The following is a 26,778-nucleotide window of genomic DNA, read 5'->3' as shown; positions in this document are numbered from 1 at the left end:
TTGTTGGTTGAAAATACCTCGCATGTTTAGCAGTTCTTCACAAATTGTACGATTTGTTTGCTGCTGGTTGGCTGCCACAGCCTGTTGATTTCGGAAAAAAAGTTGCTCTGCAGATTTTAAGGATGCCAATTCAGCTGCACACATATTATCACCTTGACCTGGCTGTAGAGGCTCACTGTCCTCATCTTCAATATTAGGATCTGTTATATCCAGTTCCCGAATGTAACCCTCGCCAAACACTTGGGGTGTAGTGTCATCGGGGTCAGGCACATCTAGTTCCCGGAGTGCCTCGGCATATTCATGTTGGGGCTCCTCCACATGCTGAAGTTGTTGGGGCTCCTCAAGCATTTCATCATTTTGAAATTCGCCCAGAATTTGTGTCGATACATCTGCCTGTTTCCTCATCCACAACTATAACATAAAAAAGATACTTTTTAATTCACATGATGAGCAACTAATTATATGCTAGCGTTGTTATTTCTGCAGCAAACATATAGTTATGCATTGTACTGTATCATCTACTCAACATTCCTGTAAATGTTTATTGTTATTTTGTATGTGCATATGCTATTCACCTGACCTAAGCTGAACATGATATGAATGAACAAAATGTTGCACATGTATCAATTTTGGAATAATACATTTTCACATTCACACGTGAAACCTATGCTGCGGCCTCAGTGTGTTTTACAGCACACGCAGAGACGTGCGTACAAGTACCGCCATTCAATGGTACTGTGCAGAGTCGCCAGGTTCGCGCGCTACCGAGCTGTACATCAATTGTGTTTATCTTGCGATGGAGTCGTGGCCACGCCTCTGCCAGCGGTTCACACAGAACCCGAACCATGCGTGGGAATTCATGGCCATGCCCCCGCCAAACTCACGCGCCGCACGTGCTACAGTGCTGACTGACCCTAGACAAACACACATTTCTTCTGTTATCCAATTTGTTAAACACTAGTAGAAATTCATCAGGTATATTGACACTACATTAGTGACACACATGTACTTGAATGTGACACACATGTACTTGAATGCAGTTGGACATTCCTTGTTCAAGTTTTCAAACACTAAATAGAGATTAATGAATGGCAATACGTTCATAAATAAACACACACACAACTTATTGTCCATGTATAAAAGAAATTAATTTTTACATGAGGTAATCAAATTTTAGTTGAACATACGATGGTTCATTAGAAAAGCACATGACTGTACGCAACATCCAAAATGTAGTGTGTGCAACCTTTTCAGAACTTATGGGAACGTTTTGTCATTAAAGTGTGCATGTGAATATAAATTTCTTATAGCACCTAGAGCTGTTGCTACTCTGTAAAAATACACCAGCAAAACATTGTTCGTTATGTGTGTATATGATTTAAATATACAATGTTTATTATTGTAAACATGTAAACAATGCTCCTTTTCATATGTGCAGCATTTTATGTATGGCTATTGTACATATATTATGATGGCAAGTGCATTGTCACATCATATGAACGTGTACAAAATATAACATCTTCGAGTAACACACACATATATGTGTATATATATATATATATATATATATATATATATATAATCTCTCACATCACAGTCACATTATTATATATTCTTTTGAAAAAGTGTCTCTTCCTTGAACCCTTTGGACAAAGCATCCTAAGCCTTTGAGACATTTATACCATGTGACAGAGGCTTGGGGGAGAAAGGATGTGATGTCATTGAAAGCCTGTCACATGGTACTAGAGCCAATCAGAGTAGGGATGGAGTTCCCACGCTCTGATTAGCTACCATACCATGTGAGGGCGGCCATGTGTCTTTTCATGACGTCATCTTAAAGGCAATTGAAGCAAAGCCATTCTGATTGGCTGTGCTTTCATTGCCTTTAAGTGACGTCATCATTTTTTTTTTTATCGGCCAAAACACATGGTTTTCACGGCCCAATCAGGACCGTGGGAACCATGACGAAAATGTGACGTCATAGGCCTTTAAAAGCCTATGTCGTCTCATTTTGAAGCCAGACGCCGAGGAGGAAGGACCTCCTACAGAAGAAGAAGACAAGGGCGTGGCCCCAGATGGGAAGTAGACCCCGGAAGAAGGTAGAAGAAAGAAGAATACAGATGAATATGGATTACAAGTAGAAGACCCGTGGATTGATTTGGATTTTTAGTGTAATGTTTATTATTTTATGTTTTTTTATTTTATGGGTTCCACTGCCTGGTGGTTTTGTACGTGAGTAAGGTGTTCAAGGGGAGTCGGTGGGGGCAAGTAATGGTAAGTGAACTAAAGAAATGTATTTTTTTTAACATATGTTTTTTTTTTTGGTGGTATATAATTTCTTGCCACTGTATGTATGTATGTACTGTATATATGTCTAGAGAGATATATACATACAGGGTAAGAAATGATGTTGTTTTCAAAGCTTGATTTGATGTGTTTTTAAATAATTTGACTATGCTGCTATGCTTTATTGTGTGTTTAAATTATTTTACAATTAGATAGATGTAATTGTTGATATTGTATTGTGTTCTTGAGGTCAGGGTTAGGCTTCGTTTTGTATTTGGTATTCTTGTTGGTACATATATTTTTTCTCGGGCTCAATTGTTATGTTAAAGGCTTGAAGTTGTTAATTGTTTAATTGTTAGGGATGGAATGTAAATTGTTTAGGGATGTCATTAATGAATGGTAATTGATTTATGTTTACTGCATTGGATAAAATAGTTTACTTGTTTGGAGGTATTTCTATTTTGATTGCAATTTTATTGTTAACATTCATTTGCAGAATGTATATGATGCATAGATTGGATGCATCATATATGCAATGTAATTGCAATGTATTGATTGCCATTAGAGGTATTTGATTAGCATTTGATGATTGTGATTGTAAGATCAGTTAGGATTATGAAAGGAAATTAATTTTATTGTAGTGTGTCTTTATGGAGAATTGTTATTTGTAGTACAGTATGGTTTTGATAACCCTTCTACATGTATTTGTATATTGGTTCATCATGTGTGTGTGTATATATATATATATATATATATATATATATATATATATATATATATATATATATATATATATATATAGAACACACAAATGAAAAGGACAAAGACAACCCCCTTGTTAGCACTCTAAATTACACCTAAAGAAAATCTACTAATAAAGATTATATTGCAAGAACCAGATGCACTGCAGAGTCAGAAAAATGAAAAAGATTTTATTGGAATAACAGCAAGACACACTAACTTAAAAACATGAATATACTAAAGACAGCCTAACAAAATATATGTATCAAAAATATATTGGATAAAAGGGGGACTGTTAATCTAGTGAATGAATTCTATTTTACCTCAAAAAAACTAAAATGTGTCTAAGTGAATATAAATTGTAGCAAAAAAGTAGTTTAATATAACCCTTGAAGGTAATACAAAATATTATATATCCCTACTGGCATGAATGCCTAATAGAGAGATATATGATGGATTGTGGCATGGAGGAAAAGTATATAATCAATGACCCAGTATACAGCCAGAAAAAATAATATATTACCAAAAATAAAGGGGAGAGAGAAAGGCAAACAGGGAAAAAAATGATATAAAAATAATAATCATACCCTGCCTAGCAATTCCCCAAAAAAAGAAAACAATGAGAACTGATGCAGCAAAAAAAAAAAAATATACCTATAAATGACATGCTAACAAACAGAGTCATACAAATGGAAAATACAGCAGTGCATAGCACTGCAAGGACAAGTAATGCCCAGACAGCAAAGAGAGTTAATACTCAGCTGTAGCAGGGTTGCGTGAGGCATGTGTCCATCAGATTGTAGAAGGTTTGTTACAATGTTTGTGCATAGCAGAAATAAAGAGAATCAAAAAATGCTGCAACAGATCCTTCACAAGTCCATCCAAATAAAGATTACATGGGGGCTGTCAGAGAGTAAACACTCAACGCGTTTCACCCGTCGGTGGGCTTCTTCCCGGAGTGGTAAAATTTAAAGTGCAGGCGAGCAGTGTTATATAGGAGGAGAAGTAATCAGTTGCAGCATTGTCAGTATTTCCTTATCCAATAGAAGATGCTGGCCAAGTTCAATTGCATCACACACACCAGTGCAAGTAATAATGTAATTACTTAAAGCAACAACAGGTTAAACAAGTTGAACCTATATATTAACAGTGGTGCGCATGTGCTTATCAACTTATATATATATATATATATATATATATATATATATATATATATATATATATATATATATATATATATATATATATATATATATATATATGTAGAAGAATGACCTAGGCGCAAATAAGACAGGGAAGAGAAAAAACACAGAGAGAGATCATAGGGCAGTATATCTAATAATACGTAGACATAAAGATGGTAAGGGATGCGCTTACACAGATAGGATAAATTTGAGCCTGTAATCCTCTATGGGACTCACGAACACAGCTTATACTGCCTTTCTCTTTAACTGCTAGATCTCCGGATTACTTCTCCGCGGGAACTCTGCTGCAGCTGCTGCATACACTTCTTGTCTCTGGCACTCACGTGTCTCTATGGATGGATCTTACAAAAGGGGGGGGGAAGGGTGGGGAGGAAATAATTGAAGGGAACAGAATATGTGTAAAACCTTTTAATCTAAAATAGACTCAATAAAAATATAGGTCATCAACTCACATTTTGTGAGTAAATAACAAGCAGTAGAGAGTGATTAGCGAGTCTCTCACACTCTTATAAAAGCGCCGATTACCAGTTCTCTCCGCAATCTCTATTACTTCCGTGTCACGTGATAGATCGTGGCATGTGACGCGGTGTGTGACGCGGCTCGGCTCTCGCGAGATTTACTGTCTGTCAATGCAGGGGATCACTGCCGTTGCTCCTCGCGAATGTCTCTCCACATGGGCTCCTTGGCGTGTCTCTCTCTCTGCTGCAAACAAACGCTGGCCCTACGCGTTTCTCCACTTGGGCTTCGTCAGGGGCTGCTAATCTCTCTGTATATATATATATATATTTGCATGATGAAGCCACTGTACAAATTCATGGGTGAAGGGTGGGTATCGGGCCACTGTGGCTTAACCCCTTAATTACCTTTGCGGTTATTATCCGATAAGATGTTTAAGGGGTTAATTGATATCTGAATGCAATTGCAATGTATTGGCTTTGTTTTGGCTATGTATTTTGTGGGCAAGACAAGGATGTTGCTGGCGACAGACGCTTCGTATTGATGAGGTCAGTAGCACTTTATTTATTTGAATATGCTAGTAAATGTTTTTAATAATGGGCAAATAATCTATTATCCCTATCTGGATAATAGTTATTTTGCACATTATTGTACTGTAGGTGTTGGGGGGGGGGGGCAGGGGGTGTATGTATTGAATGTATAGGCCAGGTTTATTTTTTTTACATTCATGGTTTGTTCCGTGGTTCCGCGTGAGACCTCTGGAGACCACCTGTGATTTCCTCGGGTATCTCACGGGTACCAGGCTGGTGGTTCCACGGGTGACACATGCGGGGATGAAGCAGTGGCCTCACATCTGTGGGGGGTTATCGTGGACCCGTAGTCTGCGGGGATGAAGCTGTGTGGTCCCACTTCTGTGGAGGCACCGCCGACCCATAGGTGCGGGGATGAAGATGTGTGGTCCCACTTCTGTGGGGGCACCGCGGACCCATAGTGAGCACCCGTGAGTTCCCCAGACCCCCGTGGGAACCACCCGAGGCCCCGCAGACACATGTGGGTCTGACCCAGGGCTCCCAGACATCCTTGGGCCTACCATGGTGACCCAAGGAGACCACCTGGGGGCCATGGTGCTGGCGGGATCCACCAGCAGGCCTCCAGAACCTGTTTGAAAAGGGCTGCTGGTACCCTGTAGGTCTGTCCAGGTGCCCCGCCAGCCCACCGGGGACTCACGTGGGGCTGCGTTATGAACCCTGTTTGTAAAAGAATAAATCATGTATTTATGGGGGGGGGCACAGGGGGTGGGTAATGTATTTATTAAATATTATGATGTTTATTGTGGGTCACTGTATTGTTTTTATTGTGGGTACTGGGGGTGGAGGGGGGGGTCCCCAATGGTATGTGGGTAGGCCTCCCTTGTGGGTAGTGGGTGAGGGGGGTTAGGTTTCACGGGGATGGGGGGTTAGTGTGGGAGGGTATGTAGGTGTCCCGAGTGGTGGTTGAGGGTGGGTTAACCCCTTAATGACTGTAGCGGTTAATAACTGCTATGGTGATTAAGGGGTTAGGGGACATTACTTTGGATGTTTTCATTATTGTGTCTGTTTTACAGCAGCGGAGGGGACCATGGGCAGGATGAAGAGGAGGATGGCCTTCATCGTGACAGCCCGGACATGGGTGGTAAGTGCTATATGTATTTAATGTATTTATTGGTGTTTATGTTTTTAAAATGGCCACATTCACTATTATCCCTTTGTGGATAAAAGTAATTGTGGCCATTACTATACTGTATGTGTTAAGGGGGGGGGGTTATTTCTTTATAAGTATGTATGTGTTTAGACATTAATTTGGGGGGGCACATAATTGGTACTGTAGGCCTGAGGGTAACACCCAAGGGCCCCCGCCGGCCTATAGTATCATTGATGTGCATATATGTGTATGTTAGGGGTTGTTGGGTTATATATATATATATATATATATATATTTATTTATTTATATAGAGATATTTATTTATTTATATTTATTTATTTATTTAGTGTGGGGCTGCTGTGTGCGATTATTTTTTATTGTGGGTAGGGGGGTGAGTGAAGGGGGTATTAGCCACAACGGTGGTTGTTTTGGCATTGCGGGGGGTAGCGTGAGGGGTTAACCCCTTCATGACCGTAGCGGTATTAACTGCTACGGTCGTGAAGGGGTTAAGTGCACCCGAAACCCCCCCGCAAGTCCTAAACTCACGCCCAGGGCCAAATACCCCCTTCACCCACCCCCGCTACCCACAATAAAGATGGCACTGTGGGTTAACCCCTTCATTGCCTTAGAGGTTAGCCGCTAAGTTAATGAAGTGGCCTTTAAATGCCTTTTTCCTGCCTCGGATGCATGCCAGGGGGCTCCGGTGCGGGTATCAGCTCCGGAGACCCCCGGCATCAATCACAGGCAGGAAAAAGGGCTGATTTTTTCTAAGTGTCGCCCCAGCCGATGCTTCTCCTCCACCAAGTTGCCAACTTTAGTTGGCGGGCTGGATTGGCGATAAAATCTCCAATCTGGGGTGCCGATCAGCACCGAAAAGCTGATCGGGGCTTCCTGAATTCAGCCGGCGCTTACTGAATCTGGAAGGCAAAAAATGGCGAAAAACACCTTATCGGGGCTTACTGCATAGAGCCCTAAGTCAGACCATGCTCACTGGTCGTAGCACTACCATATGACACTTTTTCAAGAGAAACATTTTTGTACAATTTGTGGCATTGGCCTTTTGATGTTTGGTTTATGCATCCGCAATACTCTGTAGCACTCCTTTTTGATATATATATATATATATATATATATATATATATATATATATATATATATATGTGTATATCTATATATATTTGCAATTCACTATTTGGGTGCTGGCTCAGGGCTCAGGGCTTCAACAACAACTTTAAGGGGTTCTGTGTGTTTAACATACATACTACTCTTTCTTGTTTCAGATTGCATACATAACTAATGTTATGCTAAACGTACAATGGTCAAACCATGACCATATACAGTACATACTTCATAGATGTGCAATTAAACAAGCCTGTTAAACACAAAGTTGACATAATGACCAGGGTAATTGTTCTATTACTTCACAGCATAATGCAAACTACACTGAATATTTGCGAAATTAACACATTCTTGACTGTTGCACCACGAATGAAGCATAAATTCGACATATTTAATATAGTACTCACTTTGTGACGGCTGGGAAATTGTCCGGTCCGAAATGCGTAGGAGGTGTGTTTTTGTCCCCATGGGGGTTCTGATATCAGTCATGTACTGAAATAAAGGACTTTGAACTTTTTATTCCACCTGGCTCCCTGGCTGTGCGCCATTTGCTGTTTGCTGCTGGTACTGTATCCTAAATACTAGTTGGTGGTCCATAATACAGTACATTTTCTGCTCATATGACTGCAGGTGGAGAGAGATACTGGAGGGCCACCTCCTGTGCTACAGGCATTGTGCCCAACCTCAACCATTTTTCTTTTCAGCCGTAATTTGATATCGCCAAAACATTTCTTGCACGTCTCGGCTGTTCTGCGAAATTGCCCACATGCACTGACCGATGTGCAAATGGTTGACCACAGCTTTGTTTTTTCACTGCTTTTGGTTCTCGCTGTGTATATAAACATGTAAAACATTATTACAACTAAATACATAGGCTACTGTAAATGTAATCGTTTGCATAATTGTTACAATATGAAGTATTGCAATATGAAAACGATGTTGGAACACCTAGTACGAGTATATGTATCCCAAATTAAATGTACATGTAGTTACAGACAAATAACTTTATTTAAATTATTAATGATTAATAGTGACTTGGAAAACGTGTCCATACATCAGCACTACACCATTCTAGCATATATGATGTCCAACGCCAGTCCTCGAGGGCCGCAAACAGGCCAATTTTATGGATATCCCTACTTCAGCACAGCTGGCTCAATTAGTGGCTCACTCATACCGAGCCAATAATTAAGCCAGCTGTGCTGAAGTAGGGATATCCATAAAATATTGCCTGTTTGCGGCTCTCGAGGACTGGAGTTTGACATGCATCTATAATATTGTACATATTAATGTTACATTAATAAGTGTATTCAATATAAACTTGTCACTGTTTAGAGAAATGACATTATTAATGAGTACACTTAATTTGATGATTCATGCTCTTACCTGCCAACGAGCCGTGCAGTTTAGGGAAAGACGCAATAACACCTTCCACAAGGATATCATTCTCTCTGTGTGGGAAACGCGGGTTGCGTATCCGCTCAACACGATGCATGGAGGTTGTAGGCTCATCGTCATCGTCATCATCATCATGCTCTGCCTCTGTGCTTGGATGCTGGACACTGTCACTCTCTCTCTGTCTACTACTCCTCCTACCCTCCTCCACCTGCACTCCCACACCTGCACTGCCAGCACGGGACGTACCTGCACTGGCAGCACAGGACATACCTGCACTGCCAGCACGGGATGTACCTTTACTGCCAGCACGGGACGTACCTGCACTGCCAGCATGGGACGTACCTGCACGTGCCACTCCTCTCACACGCTCCTCCACTCCTCCAGCCACCGCCACCACTGCTCGATTTAACAGCCACCGCCACCACTCCTGCAGCCACCGCCAACACTCCTCCAGCCACCGCCACCACTACTCCAGCCTCCTCCACCACTCCTCCAGCCTCCTCCACTCCACCACTCCCACACTCCTCCACTCCACCACCCCCACGTCCACTCCGCCTCTCCATGTCACACAGTCACACAGTCACACAGTCACACAGTCACACAATTACACAATCACACAGTCACACAGTCTACAAAAACGACACAATAACAAATGACTTTCAAACTAACAAGACAATAAAGTATCAAAAAAATTAGAATAACAAAAGACAACTCACTCAGAAATCAGAAACAAGCAACTCACGAATCTCTCCTAATACCACAAAGTCCGGTCTATCTCACACTCACTCACAACAGCACCGACATAGAAGTAATAAAAAGGGCGGGTTATATAGGGTGTATTAGAAATGTTCCCGCCAAAGTGTGATTCTAAATTCTCACATGTGCTTCCCTCATTTAATCAGTTCATCATTTCACCAGGTCAACAGTTCAGCACTTAACCCCTACAGTACCATAGCTATGCTGTGAACTAAAACATATCTAAAAGAAGTAAAAACACAATTATAGTGAAGTGTTTGAGTCCTTCCATAGACTGTCACACAGATACACCCTTGAAAAAAACAGACATACACAAACCTTACGGGACACAATTGTAAGAACTTAATTAAGTTCACGTATATTAGCAACAATAATTACAACATTAGGTAAGGTACAACATTAATATATGGATTGTAATCACATTGCACGGGAGCAGGGCCTCTCCTAAACTGAAGCAGGTTGACTTCAGCCTCGGGGACCCCCTACTTCAGGAGATACAGGCCCCACCCGTTATGGGGTGCGGTATCCCCTGCAGAAAGTAAATGTCCCGGTCACGTGATGCGGGAGCTTTACAACTGCAGGGGATACCGGCACCCCATAACGGGGCCTATATCTCCTGAAGTAGGGGGTCCCCGAGGCTGAAACCAATGCGGTGCAGCTCCGGAGACCCCCTGCTCATCTACACTATTATTAAAAATCATATTTGTACAGCCCGATCGCCTGTAAGAGCTGTGCATTGAGACGCAGCATCTCCATGCAGTTCTTACAGGCTGCTTTGTTTATAATAGTTATCATGCTATCTAACTGTAAGCACGATATCAGGGTGGGAAAAAGGTGCTCACGCAATATGGGCCTTTTTGGCAAGGCAGGCCGAAAACGCGCCAAACACCCTTAGTGAATAGCGCTTTTGGCTTCACCCTTTTGCGCCCGAGCGATGTAACCCATTTCAGTGCAAATTAACGGAGCTTAGTGAATCGGCCCCAGTGTCTCTTAGGCCCGGGCCATAGAGGCTTGATCAGCGCGGAGGCGCGCTGAGGCTGAGGCTTGCCTGCTAAAGTCTGCGCGATTGCATGGACTTGCAGGCGAGCCAGCGTGCTTGAAGGTAGGCGGAGTAACGGGGTCAAGTCGGGGTCGAAGCCCCGACGTCAACGTCATGGCGCCGGGCTGCGGAACAACGTGGTCACGTGGTATGGAAGCGCCGACGTGAACGTCATGGCGCCAACCCCAGGGCTCGAGGAGGGAAACCATTGTGGGTGAAATCAGTGTCCTGTGTGCTCCCAGTGTCTGCTTGTTAGGTTTTGTCCTGACCCTGTGCATTAAGTAGCTCGATTTAACAGCAACCCCCCCCTTGTATTAAGGCAGGGTGCGAGGCCTGAGGCACACTGTGAGGTGAAGAGAGGAGATTTTAAGAAGAAAGGGAAAGCATAACAGCAGAAGATAATAGCTGAGGAAAGCATAATATATCTCAACCCAAAAATTGACATTAAGCATGTCTTTGTCAAAGGAGATGTGTTTTTTTTTTCCCTAATGGAGAGTGTCTATTTTTGAAAACTGCTTTTTTGGGTGGCAGAACAACAAAACGTACATGAAATTAATCGGCAGCGTGTGATACTTGGTGAATTTGCCACATTATACCCATTTCTACGTTTGCACGAGCAAAAATTCTATGAATATATGAGAATGTCAATAAAAACTTTCGACTACATCTTGAAACATATTGAAGAAGCTATAACTACATTCCAGACAAATTTCTGCAAAATTATTCGTGCCGAAGAAAGATTGATGATCACTTTGCGGTAAGTTTTTATAAATATATAATCATTCATACATATATACAGTGTTCGACAAACCTATACATTTGCTCGCCCCGGGCGAGTGGATTTAACCCCCGGGCGAGTAAATATTGGCCCAAGCAGCACACGTTTGGTACTAGGAAGCGAGTAGATTTTTTTGTGTGGCGAGTAGATTTTTTGGTGATTTGTCAACCACTGCATATATATATATATATATATATATATATATATATATATATATATATATATATATATATATATATATGTGATTATCATGACAATAATGTCCTTGTTGTGAGGTCCTAAGACGGTATGAAAGTCAAAACTTCTGTGATCGAAGGGGAGTACACAGAAAGACAAGCCATATATATATGTTTATATATATATATATATATATATATATATATATATATGTATATATATATATATATATTCTTTAATATATACATGCATATAACTAAATGTAGATGCATACACGTACATACATGTTATAAATATATATATATATATATATATATTTATGTATGTATATATATATATATATGTGTGTGGGTATATATATATATATATATATATATATATATATATATATATATATATATATATATATATATATATATATGTACCTTTATGCTTTGTTGTATGCGGTCGCGGTAAACTGGTCTTGTAAGGCCGGTCCATATAAAATATATACAGTAGCGACATACTTTATTAAAGTAAATGCCGGCGGCATGCCGGGATCTGCCCCAGCTGCCGCCAGTAATAAACGCGCGCCGCCGCGTTTCCCCCACTCACCCCCCCTCCTCATCGCGCGCAATTTACCCCCCCTTCCGGACCCCGAACCCGGCTTCTGCTCTGCCCCTCTGCTTCCCCGCACCCCCGCTTACCTTAATTTCATCTCCAGGGGTGTCGGGGAAGCCTGGGGAAGCCGGGGAAGACGGGGAAGCCGGGCGCGCATGTGACTGTGACGTCACAGTGCGCCGCCACGCGCCGCGGCTACCCGCTTCCCAGCCGCATACAGCCAGCGGCTTTTGCTCGAATAAGAGCTGCCGCTGCTGTATATATCCGTGTGTGTGTATGTATGTGTGTGTGTGTGTGTGTATATATATATATATATATATATATATATATATATATATATTACATGGAGAGATAGAGAGATAGAGAGATACATACAATGGAATGCAATGTGTGTTACAATGTGTAATAACTCTTGCATTGTTTTAATTTATATTTTACAGATTTCTGTCGACTGGGGCATCGTACTGTTCCTTGTCGTTTTCATTCAAGATGGGAAAAAGCACTGTTGCATCAATTGTACATGAAACATGTACCGCAATATATAATGCATTGCAACCAGACCATATGCCATTTCCAACTGTTGACTTGCTTGAAAATGTTTCTAAAGAATTTGAGTTGAAATGGAATTTTCCAAATTGTGTGGGCTGTGTAGATGGAAAACATATAAGAATCAAACACCTTACAAATTCAGGTTCAATGTTTTATAACTACAAACATTTTCACTCGATTGTATTACAAGCAGTTGCTGATGCAAAATGTCGGTTTCTAGCCATTGATGTGGGAGCGTATGGCAAACAAAGTGATGGGGGAGTATTTACAGTAGAGCATCATCACTATATAAGTTAATAGAACAAAATAAATTGGTGCTTCCTGATGCAAAAGCTTTGCCATCCAGTTCCAGAGACAAATTACCACATGTCCTACTAGCAGATGAGGCCTACCCATTGCTGAAATACTTAATGAAGCCTTATTGTAGGAAAGGATTAACAAAAGAGGGTGAAATCTTTAATTACAGCCTGTCGAGGGCCAGACGGTGTGTAGAGTGCGCATTTGGTATAATGTCAGTGAAATGGCGCATATTATTGAAAGCGATAGAAACTTCGGTGCCCAATGCAAAAAGTATAGTGAAATGTTTAGCTACTACTACATAATGTGGTAATCGATTTGGAAGGAGCAAATGATGGAATAATGAATGATAGTACAGCAATACTTCCTACTTTATTCCGCAGAAATAAAGCTAACAGTGCACCAGGAAAAATTGCAAAATGCATTCGAGATACATTTAGAGATTATTTCAATGCGGAGGGAACTGTGCCATGGTAAAATGATATGTAAAAAATTGATCAGATAAGTAGTAACACATGTCACGTTAATAAAGTTTATTATTTGGATATGGTTAATAATTGTTGTTCTTTGTATTCCAAAAAATTATCAATAAACACATTCGAGATGCAAAATGCATTGGGTCATTGAGTCTGTGTGCCAATGCGTGTGTTTGGCCCACTGGCAGTGAGTCTACATACACACACTGTCAGTGTGTCTGTGAGTCTGTGCGTACGCACTCTGTCAGTGAGTCTGTGCATACGCACACTGTCTGTGAGTCTGTGTGTGTGTTTGGCCCACTGTCAATGAGTCTGTGCATATGCACACTGTCTGTGAGTCTGTGTGTGTTTGGCCCACTGTCAGTGAGTCTCCGTACACACACTGTCAGTGAGTCTGTGAGTCTGTGCGTATGCACACTGTCTGTGAGTCTGTGCGTGTGTTTGGCCCACTGTCAGTGAGTCTGTGCGTACGCACACTGTCAGTGAGTCTGTGCGTACGCACACTGTCTGTGAGTGTGTGTGTTTGGCCCACTGTCAGTGAGTTTGCGTACACACACTGTCAGTGAGTCTGTGAGTCTATGCGTATGCACACTGTCTGTGAGTCTGTGTGTGTGTTTGGCCCACTGTCAGTGAGTCTGTGCGTATGCACACTGTCTGTGAGTCTGTGTGTGTTTGGCCCACTGTCAGTGAGTCTGCGTACACACACTGTCAGTGAGTCTGTGAGTCTGTGCGTATGCACACTGTCTGTGAGTCTGTGCGTGTGTTTGGCCCACTGTCAGTGAGTCTGTGCGTACGCACACTGTCAGTGAGTCTGTGTGTACACACACTGTCTGTGAGTCTGTGTGTGTGTTTGACCCACTGTCAGTGAGTCTGCATACACACACTATCAGTGAGTCTGTGAGTCTGTGCGTACGCACACTGTCTGAGAGTCTGTGTGTGTGTTTGGACAACTGTCATTGAGTGTGTGCGTACGCACATTGTCTGAGAGAGGGAGCGTGTGAGACAGTCAGTAAATATGTTTTAGACATAACCTTTTTTATTTTTTTATAAATTTATTAACAATTGTCTAATCTAAATCCCTACATGGACAATAAACACAGACAAAAATAGTTAAATGTACAAGTATAAATATTTATTGAACGACATTGTTAACATAACTATTTTTTTAACTTTAATTTAAATTGAAAACTTTATTTTGAAAATAAATGTCTATCTAGTTATCCGCCTCAAAATCGGCCACCGCTTCGAAAACCAGTTCTTGAATTTTTTGCCGCAGCCGAAGCTTTGACAATTTGTACAGAGGCATAATATATGGAACCAAACTTTTAAAGAGCTCCAGTTCTTCGTTAGTTGTCATCATGGCTTGCATCAACCCGAATTTATTTTCTTCTATTTGGAGCATCTTGCGTTTTAAGTCTGTGTTGGTACGCTGCTTTTTAGGTGCAGGTTCCAGCGTTGAAACTGAAGCAACAGGCTCTGAGCTCGGGTCATCGTAAACGAAGGACAACTCCACAAAGGTCTCTTCCTGGCTTCCGGGTTCTTCCAAATTTGAAGATGTTTTGGCTGGCAGCATTTGTTCCTTCAGAAAGCTCATCAGTTCAAAATATGGCCACGTCGATGGTCCTTCACCGATGCTTGGTCCAGGGTCCCCTGAACGCAGTGGGTTGCACTTCTTCAGCTCCCGCCGGTAGCCATCCCGAAGGTTCTTCCACTTCACCTTTGCAATTGTTGCTACCAAAAAAAAAAGACAAATTTAGATATAAAATAAAAATTTTAAAACATGCATTTTTAATACTATGGATACTATTGATTTATGACACATGTATACAGGCGTATGGGTATGCTTTTGGCGGGTAAAGGCAAATACACATGTATACGCATACCTGGGGGGAAAATACATGTATACAGGCGTATGGGTATACTTTTGGTGGGAAAGGCAAATACACATGTATACGCATACCTGGGGGGAAAATACATGTATACAGGTGCATGGGTATGCTTTTGGCGGGAAAGGCAAATACACATGTATACGCATACCTGGGGGGAAAATACATGTATACAGGCGTATGGGTATACTTTTGGCGGGAAAGGCAAACACACATGTATACGCATACCTGGGGGGAAAATACATGTATACAGGCGTATGGGTATGCTTTTGGCGGGAAAGGCAAATACACATGTATACGCATACCTGGGGGGAAAATACATGTATACAGGCGCATGGGTATGCTTTTGGCGGGAAGGAACTCTTACCCTAATGGATCTTATCCTTCTTCTCTCCTCAGGTAAAAACCATCTCTAAATCATCATTGAAGCCTTTGCTGTGTGTATTATATAGTATATGCAAGTGATCCAATGCTAGGTAAAAACCATCTCTAAATCACCATTGAAGCCTTTGCTGTGTGTATTATATAGTATATGCAAGTGATCCAATGCTAGGTAAAAACCATCTCTAAATCATCATTGAAGCCTTTGCTGTGTGTATTATATAGTATATGCAAGTGATCCAATGCTAGGTAAAAACCATCTCTAAATCATCATTGAAGCCTTTGCTGTGTGCATTATATAGTATATGCAAGTGATCCAATGCTAGGTAAAAACCATCTCTAAATCATCATTGAAGCCTTTGCTGTGTGTATTATATAGTATATGCAAGTGATCCAATGCTAGGTAAAAATCATCTCTGAATGCTGTTTTCTGTCTACCCCTAATCAAATTAAGTGTTGCCACCTAGGCAGGGAACACCCTGTGTAGAAAACCATTTGTTTGAATGTGCCTCAGATGTGCTAATTAAGCAGACAGAACCACACTGTCAGGTGACTTTTTAGGCCTATATAAACCCAGTCAGAACAGCTAGTCTGCCTGCAGCCCATATCCAAGTGGCCCATTATAAGTGGCATGACTACTGAACAACTGAAGTTTAAAAGGAAGTTCAAAAGAAGTGAGGAAGAAGTGGGACACCCCAACTGGCCCTGATTCCTGCATTTGAACTACGCTGGAAAGGAGGATATCATCAATACCAGACTGCATCATTACTCCTGTGATGCTGCCTTTACCATTTATATTTGCTGTGACTTCACTTCTTCTCAAATTATGCACTTCTTTTTACCAGCCTCAGTATGTCTCTAACTCTATTCATATATCTCCATCTCTCCTTCCTTCACCACTTCTCTGATCACATGAACTCCTTTCTTACTTGCGTCCTCTGACACCATACAGCTATATCCCCTGCACTAAAAAACACCCCTACAAATCCTCCTCACACATCCTCTTTCTATCCATGCGTCTCCTCCTTGCTTCTGGGGATATCTCTCCCAATCCTGGTCCCTGTCTTATTCCTACATGCGCTCGTCCTCGCCTGCCAACTGCAACCTCTACTCCTTCTGGTGTCAACCCCTCAAACCTCATACCCATCCCCTGCCACCCTCCCTCCTCTCTCCCTTTCTCCTGTGCCCTTTGGAATGCTCGCTCCCTCTCTAACAAGTTCCTCTCTGTGCATGACTTCTTTCTCTCTCACTCCCTGCTTCTCTTTGCTATAACTGAGACCTGGATCACTCAGTCTGACTCTGCTCTGGAAGCTTCCCTCTCCTACGATGGCCTTTCCTTCTCCCACACTCCGCGCACTGATGGCAGGGGTGGAGGCGTGGGGCTCCTGCTCTCCTCTCTCTGTCGTTACCGAACCCTTCCTATTCCTCCCTCTCTTGCTTTTCCCTCCTTTGAGGCTCACACTGTCCAGATTTTCTCTCCTCTCCCTGTTCATGTGGCGGTCATCTATCGCCTACCTACCTCTACTCATCCCCCTTCTGCCTTTCTCTCTCACTTTGAATCCTGGCTCTCTTTCTTCCTCTCCTCAGACTCCCCTGTTCTTCTCCTTGGGGACTTCAATTGCCACATTGATGACCCCTCTCTCCCTTGGGCTTCCCGCTTTTTTTCTCTTACCTCTTCTTTTGGCCTTCAACAGTGGACTGCAGCCAGCACCCACAAGGATGGCCACTACTTAGACCTGGTTTTCACTAAGAACTTCTCTCTCTCGATTTCTCCATTTCCCCTTTTCCTCTCTCTGACCATCATTTCATCTCATTCTCTCTATCTCGCTTCTCCCCTTCTCCACCTCCATCTACCCCACGGTTCTGCAGAAACCTGCGCTCTATTCACTTACCTGACTTTGAGTCCACTTTACGCTCCTCCCTCTCCTCTCTCAGCTCCGCTACAGACCCCGCCAACCTGGTCAGGAACTACAACTCTGTCTTGTCCTCCTCTCTTGATCTACATGCCCCACTTTCTCTCTGCCGCACTCGCCCTTCTAACCCTAGACTCTGGCTAAATTCCCACACACGCATGCTGCATTCCTGCACTCGTTCCTCTGAATGCCTCTGGAGGAAGTCTCACACTCTAGCAGACTTCCTTCACTACAAATTTATGCTATCCTGTTTCAACTCTGCCCTCTCGCAAGCTAAACAAGCCTACTTTTCTGCACTAATCAACATGCACAAGTCTAACCCACGCCGACTGTTCTCTGGCTTTGATACTTTACTCAAACCACCCTCAGCTGCCTCTCCTTCCTCCATCTCCGCTCAGGACTTTGCTGACTATTTTAAGGAAAAGGTGGAATCTATACGTCAGAACATCCCCTCTGTTTCTTCTTCCCATCCTACACCTCTTCCTAAGTCTCCTCCTGCCTTCCTTGACTCTTTTTCCACTGTCTCAGACGAGGATGTGTCGCTGTTGATCGCCACTTCTCACTCTACCACTTGCCCTCTTGACCCCATTCCCTCCCATCTCCTAAAACCTCTTGCTCCTACTATAATCCCTACGCTCACACACATTTTTAACTCCTCCCTCTGCTCTGGAACCTTTCCATCCTCCTTCAAACATGCAACAGTCATACCATTACTCAAAAACAGCAAGCTTGACCCTACCTGTCTTTCTAACTATCGACCTGTCTCCCTCCTCCCTTTTGCCTCTAAACTCCTTGAACATCTTGTATTCTCTCGCTTGCTCCATTTTCTCAACACCTATTCTCTCCTAGACCCTCTACAATCTGGCTTCCGCACTGCTCACTCCACGGAAACAGCCCTCACTAAAATAACTGACGACCTCCATGCTGCCAAAGACAGAGGTCATTACACTCTGCTCATATTACTCGACCTCTCTGCAGCATTTGACACCGTGGACCACCCTCTTCTCCTTCACATTCTCCATACTCTTGGTATTCGGAACAAAGCTCTATCCTGGATCACATCCTACCTCTCCCATCGTATATTCAGTGTCTCTTCTGCTAACACCTCCTCCTCCTCTATTGATCTCTCTGTGGGGGTACCCCAGGGCTCTGTCCTGGGACCTCTTCTCTTTTCTCTGTACACACTCTCTCTAGGTGACCAAATAACATCTTTTGGGTTTAAATATCACCTCTATGCTGACGACAAACAAATATACTTTTCAACACCTGACCTTACACCTGCTGTACAGACCAAAGTTTCTGAATGTTTCTCTGCTATATCATCCTGGATGGCCCTCCGTCGCCTTAAACTCAACATGGCTAAAACAGAGCTCCTCATACTTTCTCCCAAACCTGGCCCTACTACCTCCTTCCACATTACTGTTGGAACTACGATCATCCACCCAGTAGCCCAAGCATGCTGCCTAGGGGTCACACTCGACTCCTCTCTTACATTGGCCCCTCACATTCAAAACATTTCTAAAACCTGTCGCTTTTTCCTCCGCAATATCACAAAGATACGCCCTTTCCTCTGTTGCTCGACTGCTAAAACTCTGACTCAGGCCCTCATTCTCTCTCGTCTTGATTACTGTAACCTCCTGCTGTCCGGCCTTCCTTCCTCTCACCTGTCTCCCCTACAATCTATCCTAAATGCTGCTGCCAGAATCACTCTACTCTTTCCTCGATCTGTCTCAACATCTCCCCTCCTGAAATCCCTCTCCTGGTTTCTAATCAAATCCCGCATCTCACACTCCATTCTTCTCCTCACTTTTAAAGCTTTATACTCTTCTGCCCCTCCTTACATCTCAGCCCTAATTTCTCGTTATGCATCATCCCGACTCTTGCGTTCTGCTCAAGGATGTCTTCTTTCTACCCCCTTTTTATCTAAAGCCCTCTCCCGCCTTAAACCTTTTTCACTGACTGCTCCACACCTCTGGAATGCCCGTCCCCCCAGTACCCGACTAGCACCCTCTCTATCCACCTTTAAGACCCACCTTAAGACACACTTGCTTAAAGAAGCATACGAATAGCACTGTGAACATTCTGAACACATGATACATAAAGGTTGGCCCCCTGCAGACGCACTTAACAGAACTCCCTCCTACTGTCTCTGTACGGTCTCCCTACCTACCAATTAGATTGTAAGCTCCTCAGGGCAGGGACTCCTCTTCTTTAATGTTATGTTTGTCTAAAGCACTTATTCCCATGATCTGTTATTTATATTATCTGTTATTTATTCGATTACCACATGTATTACTACTGTGAAGCGCTTTGTACATTAATGGCGCTATATATATAAAGACATACAATACAATACAATACAAAGGCAAATACACATGTATACGCATAAAAGGGGGGGAAATACTTACGTGATGTGTTCAGTCGCTGCGCTATCTCTTTCCAGAGCTTATCGTGGACATTTCTGTCATGATAAGTTCTGGAACGTTGGTTCCACAATGGATCTCTGAGGGAGACCTCGTTGATCAAATCTTCAATAAGTGCTGAATCCATCACAGAAAACAAATCACAGCACACAATTCACAGCACACAAGCACACAAGTCACAGCACACAAGTCACAGCACACAAGTCACAGCACAAATAAAGGCAAAAGGCACACAGAAAAAGAATAACAAAAGTTTTACTTACATGTATCCATTTCTCTGCTTCACTTACCTGTCATTGGTTGTTGGCCGCCCACGTGACTTCCTCAGCGCGGTCTGGAAAAAGAAATTCCATCGGCCGAAAATGCTGCCTCCTGAGCACGCCTGCTGACGCTCGCGTGAGCCCCCTATTAAGACATCCTCATGGAGGATGCAGGGGCTCAGCACAGAGCATCAGAACTGCTTCACGCGGCCTGTCCTTCTATGGACTCGGCCTAAGTCGTATCCCTTATCTGTGCCCGAGACTGAGGCTATGGCGACCTACTGTACATCCAGGAGAATCTTAAGAAGGGTTTTATTCGGAATTCAACCTCCGGGGCAGGTTTCTTCTTCGTGAAAAAGAAGGATGGCTCATTAAGACCCTGTATCGACTTTCGTGGTTTTAACAAGATTACAGTTGAAAACCGGTACCCTCTTCCTCTAATTTCAGAACTCTTTGACCGGCTCCAAGGAGCCTCTATATTTTCCAAACTCGACCTGAGAGGAGCCTACAATCTCATCCGAATACGAGACGGTGACGAATGGAAAACTGCATTTAACACGCGTTCGGGTCATTAGGAATACTGAGTGATGCCGTTCGGCCTCTGCAATGCTCCTGCCGTCTTCCAAGAATTTATGAATGATATCTTCCGGGACATTCTGGGAATTTTCATCATCGTATATTTAGACGATATCCTCATTTTCTCCAAGAATCTGGAAAAGCACATTCGTCACACCAAGGTGGTTCTCTCTCGGCTTCGTGCTAATAGCCTCTACGCGAAAATGGAGAAATGTCTCTTCCACCAATTTTCCACAGCCTTCCTTGGCTATATAATCTCCGATAAAGGTTTCACCATGGATCCTCAGAAATTGAAATCTGTTCTGGATTGGCTGTTGCCGAACGCCCTAAAAGCCGTTCAGTGTTTCCCTGGCTTCTCTAATTACTATCGAAAATTCATCCGCATTTCTCCACTATCGCTCTACCCATTACTGCTCTGACCAAAAAAGGTGCTGATCCGACAGCATGGTCCCCTGACGCCATCAAAGCCTTCGAGTTCCTCAAAAGAGATTTTGTCTCCGCCATCATCCTTCGGCATCCAGATACATCCCTTCCTTTCGCCCTGGAAGTAGACGCTTCTGATGTGGGAGCTGGGGCAGTACTCTCACAAAGACTACACAACAACAGGTTTATTTGGGGCAGTGGGGGTGAGAGAACGGGGTACTTGGCCCTTCGCTCACCCACGCTGCCTCCAATAAACATTACAATATCAATTAACCACTGTAACAGGGGAGTAATCCCTGTTCAAGTAATGTGCCTTTAATCTAGCAGTGTGGTGGTTAACTGCTGGTAGTCAATTAATAAACACCACCTGCCTGATTTAGATTGTTTACAAAAGCCTGTCTTGTGAGACAGGAAATGAGACTCCTTAGCTCATACCTGAGCTGAACTTGGGAGAGAGAGCAGAGATTATCTTTGACTCTCACAACAGTCTTGAGCCCTGCCAGAAGAAACAGCAGAGCTGCTTACAAGACACAGGGAAAACTTCTAAACCTGAATGCTGACACACCCTGAGGGAAGGGAGCTGAACCAGGAACAGAGGAAATTTTCCCTCCAAGGAAAAGATAAGATTTTCATTCTTAAGAGACTTCGTATATCTGCTTATTTCATGCTATGTGTTTGGGGCTGGGAGACATGCTTAACTAAGGGAGTTGTGGATTGCATGGTATTTCACTAGAACCACTCCCAAGTGAATAGAAGCTGTGTTTCCCCCTTGTTTGGATGGTTTCCTAATGTTAAGGAAAAGGCACAATAAAGCCTCGTTATAATTTCACCTTATAAAGTCTCCAATTGTGTACCTCTGTGAAAGTCCGTCTACATATGGTGTCCGAAGTGGGACGAGAGGTGTCTTTGAAGTTAAAAAGGGCCGGAGATTTTTTATGTGAAATTTTGTTTTTATGCTTTTTGCCTACAAACAGTCTGAGCAACTTAGAAAAAAAAAATCTCATGCAGCAGAGACCAGAGTTAAAGTGATACACACCACTGAAACTTACACTGTACTGAAACTTACAAAACCACAGATGGACTCTTTTCCCCAGTCCCAAGAGGAGAGAGACTGCTGAAGCAGCTAAACCTTATTTGCCTATCACAAAGTGTAATATGGTCATTGAAATAGGGGTTTTGCCTTCCAGCCATAGTCAGGGTTCAAGAAGTGAGTCAGCCCTTAAAAAGGGATAGGTGTTTTTTTTTTTCAAAAGTTTCGCTGAAGCAGTGAATACAGATGGTGACCCACGAGTGGTACTGATTTTGCAAATAAAGGTTGCCACACCGCATAGGGCTACCAGCTGTGAATGGAGTATATGCTGAAAAGTGTGAAAATTGATACAAGACTGTGCTGAAGCAGGGGAATTTTTAGCAAACAAATGCTGAGTGTAAAATTGCCCTATAGGGGAAAAAGGGATTGCTGAACTGTGTAAAAGGTATTTCAAAGCCAATTGCTGAGTGTTGAGTCACCCTGCCGGGAATGAAAGAAATAGTCCACTGCAAAGAACGTTTTTTTTCTGCAAGTAAAAAAGTCTGCCTATATATATCTTGGTAGCAAAACAGACACCCAAAGGGTGAAGTGTAAATGCCATAATACCCAAAGATGAGACTGAAAATTACTGAACTCAGGCAGAAAACCAAATTCCATTGCTGAAGCAGAGGAATTTACCTAGCAAGTAAATGGTGTAAAGCAAACAGAAGTTTTTTTACCTAGCAACCACACATTCAGCATACCTAATGAGAGATTACACCTAACAAGTAAATGGTGTAAAGCAAATAGACGTTTTTACCTAGCAACTGCACATTTTGTATACCTGATAAGAGAAAATGCATGCACAGCACTGCTGATATTGAAAAAAATTACCCAAGAAAGAAAAGTCTACAGAGATGCCTGTGAGAGCTACGACCTCTACAAGCAAAATATGCCCACCTGTAGGACTACCACAATTGGGGGTTCTAGCAAATACAGTGGCAACAGCTGCAATAGCGCCTCCTGAGGTCAGGAAGAAAATTACACCTGATAGCCTAAAAATGGAGGACAAGATGCAGCGTTCCTGTAATGAACCCTACCCCACGGAAGAGTAGCCCTTCCAGTCCAATAAAGAGGAAGACATCTCTTACAGGGAACCCAAACCGAGTCACAGCCACAAAACACCCCAAGAATGGTGGGGGTGCCTGAACTCGGCACGAACAGATAAGACCGCTCTCTTTGATGACGAATATGATCAGCAGGAGACAGAGCGGGAGCAGTGGATCACCGAATATTTCCATCAGCTAATACAGTTGCAAGAAGAGCCGGGTGGATTCAGTGACGCTGCTAAAATTTCAAATAAAGGAGACCCCAGTATTCCTGATGGGACGGAGTCATCCAAAACAAAAAGGCAGAAAAAGAAAAGCGGTTCTTCACAACCGTGGAAGGAACAGACACGTCCGCAGATCCTGTGGAGGAAAAGGGGGACCGAGTTGCCCTGCAGCCTAGAGAAAATGGAAAATTCGTCCCGCAGTTAACCGAATATCCAAAGGGCTCAAGGCAGAAGTCGTGTACCCCAAAGAAGTGTCTGCCTGGTGCCAACAGTGAGGAACCCTCAACCAACCATCCCAGGGAAATGGAGCCGGAACCAGTGAGTGACGATCCCTTGATCAGCCCTGAAGATGCCCTGAAAAATGCCAGGCATGACTGTGTTATGCTCCGTGAACAATTGAAACAAAAGGAAGATGGTTACACAGAGCTACAGAAAAATAACGTGAAGCTACAGGAATATGTGCTCGCAATGTACTATATAGCCAGGACAGATTTGGATGATCTCAAGACTGAGCTAGATACTGCAAATGCTACTATTTCTGCCAAAAGCAGAGCCAATCTGATAAAATGGTGTTTGCAGGTTGTGAGTTTATGTCTATGCGGCTGGAAGCTAAGGGAAGTTTGAGGAGCACTGAATCAGATGACAGTCTTCCAGCAAGAGGTTCAAACTCTTCGCTTAAAGCTGAATGCCTCACAACAGGAGATACACTGTGTCCGGATAGAGCTGGACGTATCTCAGAAAGAGGTTCAGACACTCCGCAGAGCACTGGATGCCTCACATCATGAGACCAACAGCTGCCACACAGACCTGGAAGTTTCCAGAAAGGAAGTACACATTCTCACTGCGGAGCTGGACATTTCTAAAGAAACGATTGCCAATCTTAATACAAATCTCCAAGTCTCCCAGAAGGAGCTTCAGACCCTCAACCTAGAGAAGGATGTCTCACGCCAGGAGACTGGCAGTCTCAAAGCAGATGTGCGTAAATGGAAGGAGGACTGCAAAGAGGCCCTGAATAGTACAGAGACTGAGAAAGGAGAACATTTAAGATTACAAAGAAAAAACGTAAAACTCAAAGAAGAAAATTTTAATTTAACAAACGACGTCAAGGAAAAAAATGAAAAGCTGCACGAGCTTAAAGAAATAAATAGACTTTTGGAAGGTGAGAAGTTTGAAGCAGAGCACCGACTGCAGAACCAACTGCAAGGTCTGCGTTCGCACCTCGAGAAGGCAGAGGAGAAGCAGCGAACTCTGCAGGATGACAATCTGCAGACTGTTAAAGAAATTCAAGTGCTGCAGGAACGTCTGATGACCCAGTATGTCCCCACAAAGCAGCATGAAAAACTGAAGGCTACCCTGAGCATCACAAAAGCAACGCTTAAAGCCAAGCTTAGAACCAAGGTGACGCGGCACAAAAGGGAGCACAAGAAGGTCCAGAAACTGAAACAAGTAACTGTGGTCCAAGCAAAGAAGTTCATAGTGCTTCACAATGCAATAAATATTTGGTAGCAAGCTCAGAGAAAGCAAAGCATGCAGATAAATTCCCTGAGAAGAAACTTACAAGACGCACTCAAAAAACAGGGATCTCTCGCGGATGAGATTACAGTACTACAAGGACAAGTATTGACCCTGACTAAGCGTCAGTATCCCACAGCCTCAAAAACCCATGAAGACAAGGGTACAGTGAGAGCTGGGAATACCGCTCATCTGAAAGACAAGGTTGCAAAATTTGAACCACCTAAACAAGCACTAGCAAAACGTTCAGCCACCCAGCAGGCAACAAAAGAAGGTACACTTGCTGAATTAAAACCAGAAGAATCCTAAGCTGATGAAGCTGAAAAGATGGGACATTCTCTGGAAGTGGGTGTGGAATTGCAACTTAATCTAAAAGGGGCTGAACTAGCAACCCCATTGAGTGGGACAAGGGCAGAGAGATAGCTTCAAGAGCGGAAAACTCAAAGGGCTGTTTTTAAACGCTCTGCAACTGCTGCCATACAGTATGCCTACTGCACCGACACACTTTATTCGAGCAAATACCCAGTATGTACCTGGCAGATACCTGGAATGCGCCGCTCCTCACCTCTGACAAGCCCCATTGCGTTTGCCTTCCCAGCCTGGGTTCATGCCTGGCTGACGGGCGGCTGATCTGTTAAATGATAATGATTAGGATTTAATAGGCTGCAATGCTTCGCGTGTCTACCAGATGGCATAAATTCATGAATTGTAATGCAGTATATATATATATACTGTGCAGTATTGCAGCCAGCGGGAATAAAATGCTTCAATCCCTGCCTTGAAAATAACCCAATGCACTCGGGCAGAAAACAGTCACAAACCTCAATACACCCGGGTATACTCGAATTCGTGGGACTAGCCAAGCTCGAATAAAGTGTGTCGCCAGTGTACAATAAGATGAGCACCCGACGCGAGGGAAATCTCATGACCGCACACGTAGAAAAAAGACTATACTTGGAAAAAATCCTCCTCGAGCGACTAAGGGGTGCTGATCTCAAGCACCTTCAGGAGGAGACACGAATAAACTGGAGAAAGGGCTCCAATCCCAGCAGGACTGAGGGTTCTCTTCCTCCATCCACTCTCATTCAAGTCACAGAGATATCTAGAATGAGAGTGGAAGGATGGGCTTTGGCCGTGGCAAGCCCGCGCTTCCCACAAACAGGGGAGGTATGTAACAGGGGAGTAATCCCTGTTCAAGTAATGTGCCTTTTATCTAGCAGTGTGGTGGTTTACTGCTGGTAGTCAATTAATAAACACCACCTGCCTGATTTAGATTGTTTACAAAAGCCTGTCTTTTAAGACAGGAAATGAAACTCCTTAGCTCATACCTGAGCTGAACTTGGGAGAGAGAGCAGAGATTGTCTTTGACTCTCACAACAGTCTTGAGCCCTGCCAGAAGAAACAGCAGAACTGCTTACAAGACACAGGGAAAACTTCTAAACCTGAATGCTGACACACCCTGAGGGAAGGGAGCTGAACCAGGAACAGAGGAAATTCTCCCTCCA

Source organism: Ascaphus truei, chromosome 2 (genome assembly GCF_040206685.1).
Source record: "Ascaphus truei isolate aAscTru1 chromosome 2, aAscTru1.hap1, whole genome shotgun sequence".
In the NCBI taxonomy this organism is placed as follows: Eukaryota; Metazoa; Chordata; class Amphibia; order Anura; family Ascaphidae; genus Ascaphus; species Ascaphus truei.
This window is presented reverse-complemented; position numbering follows the sequence as displayed.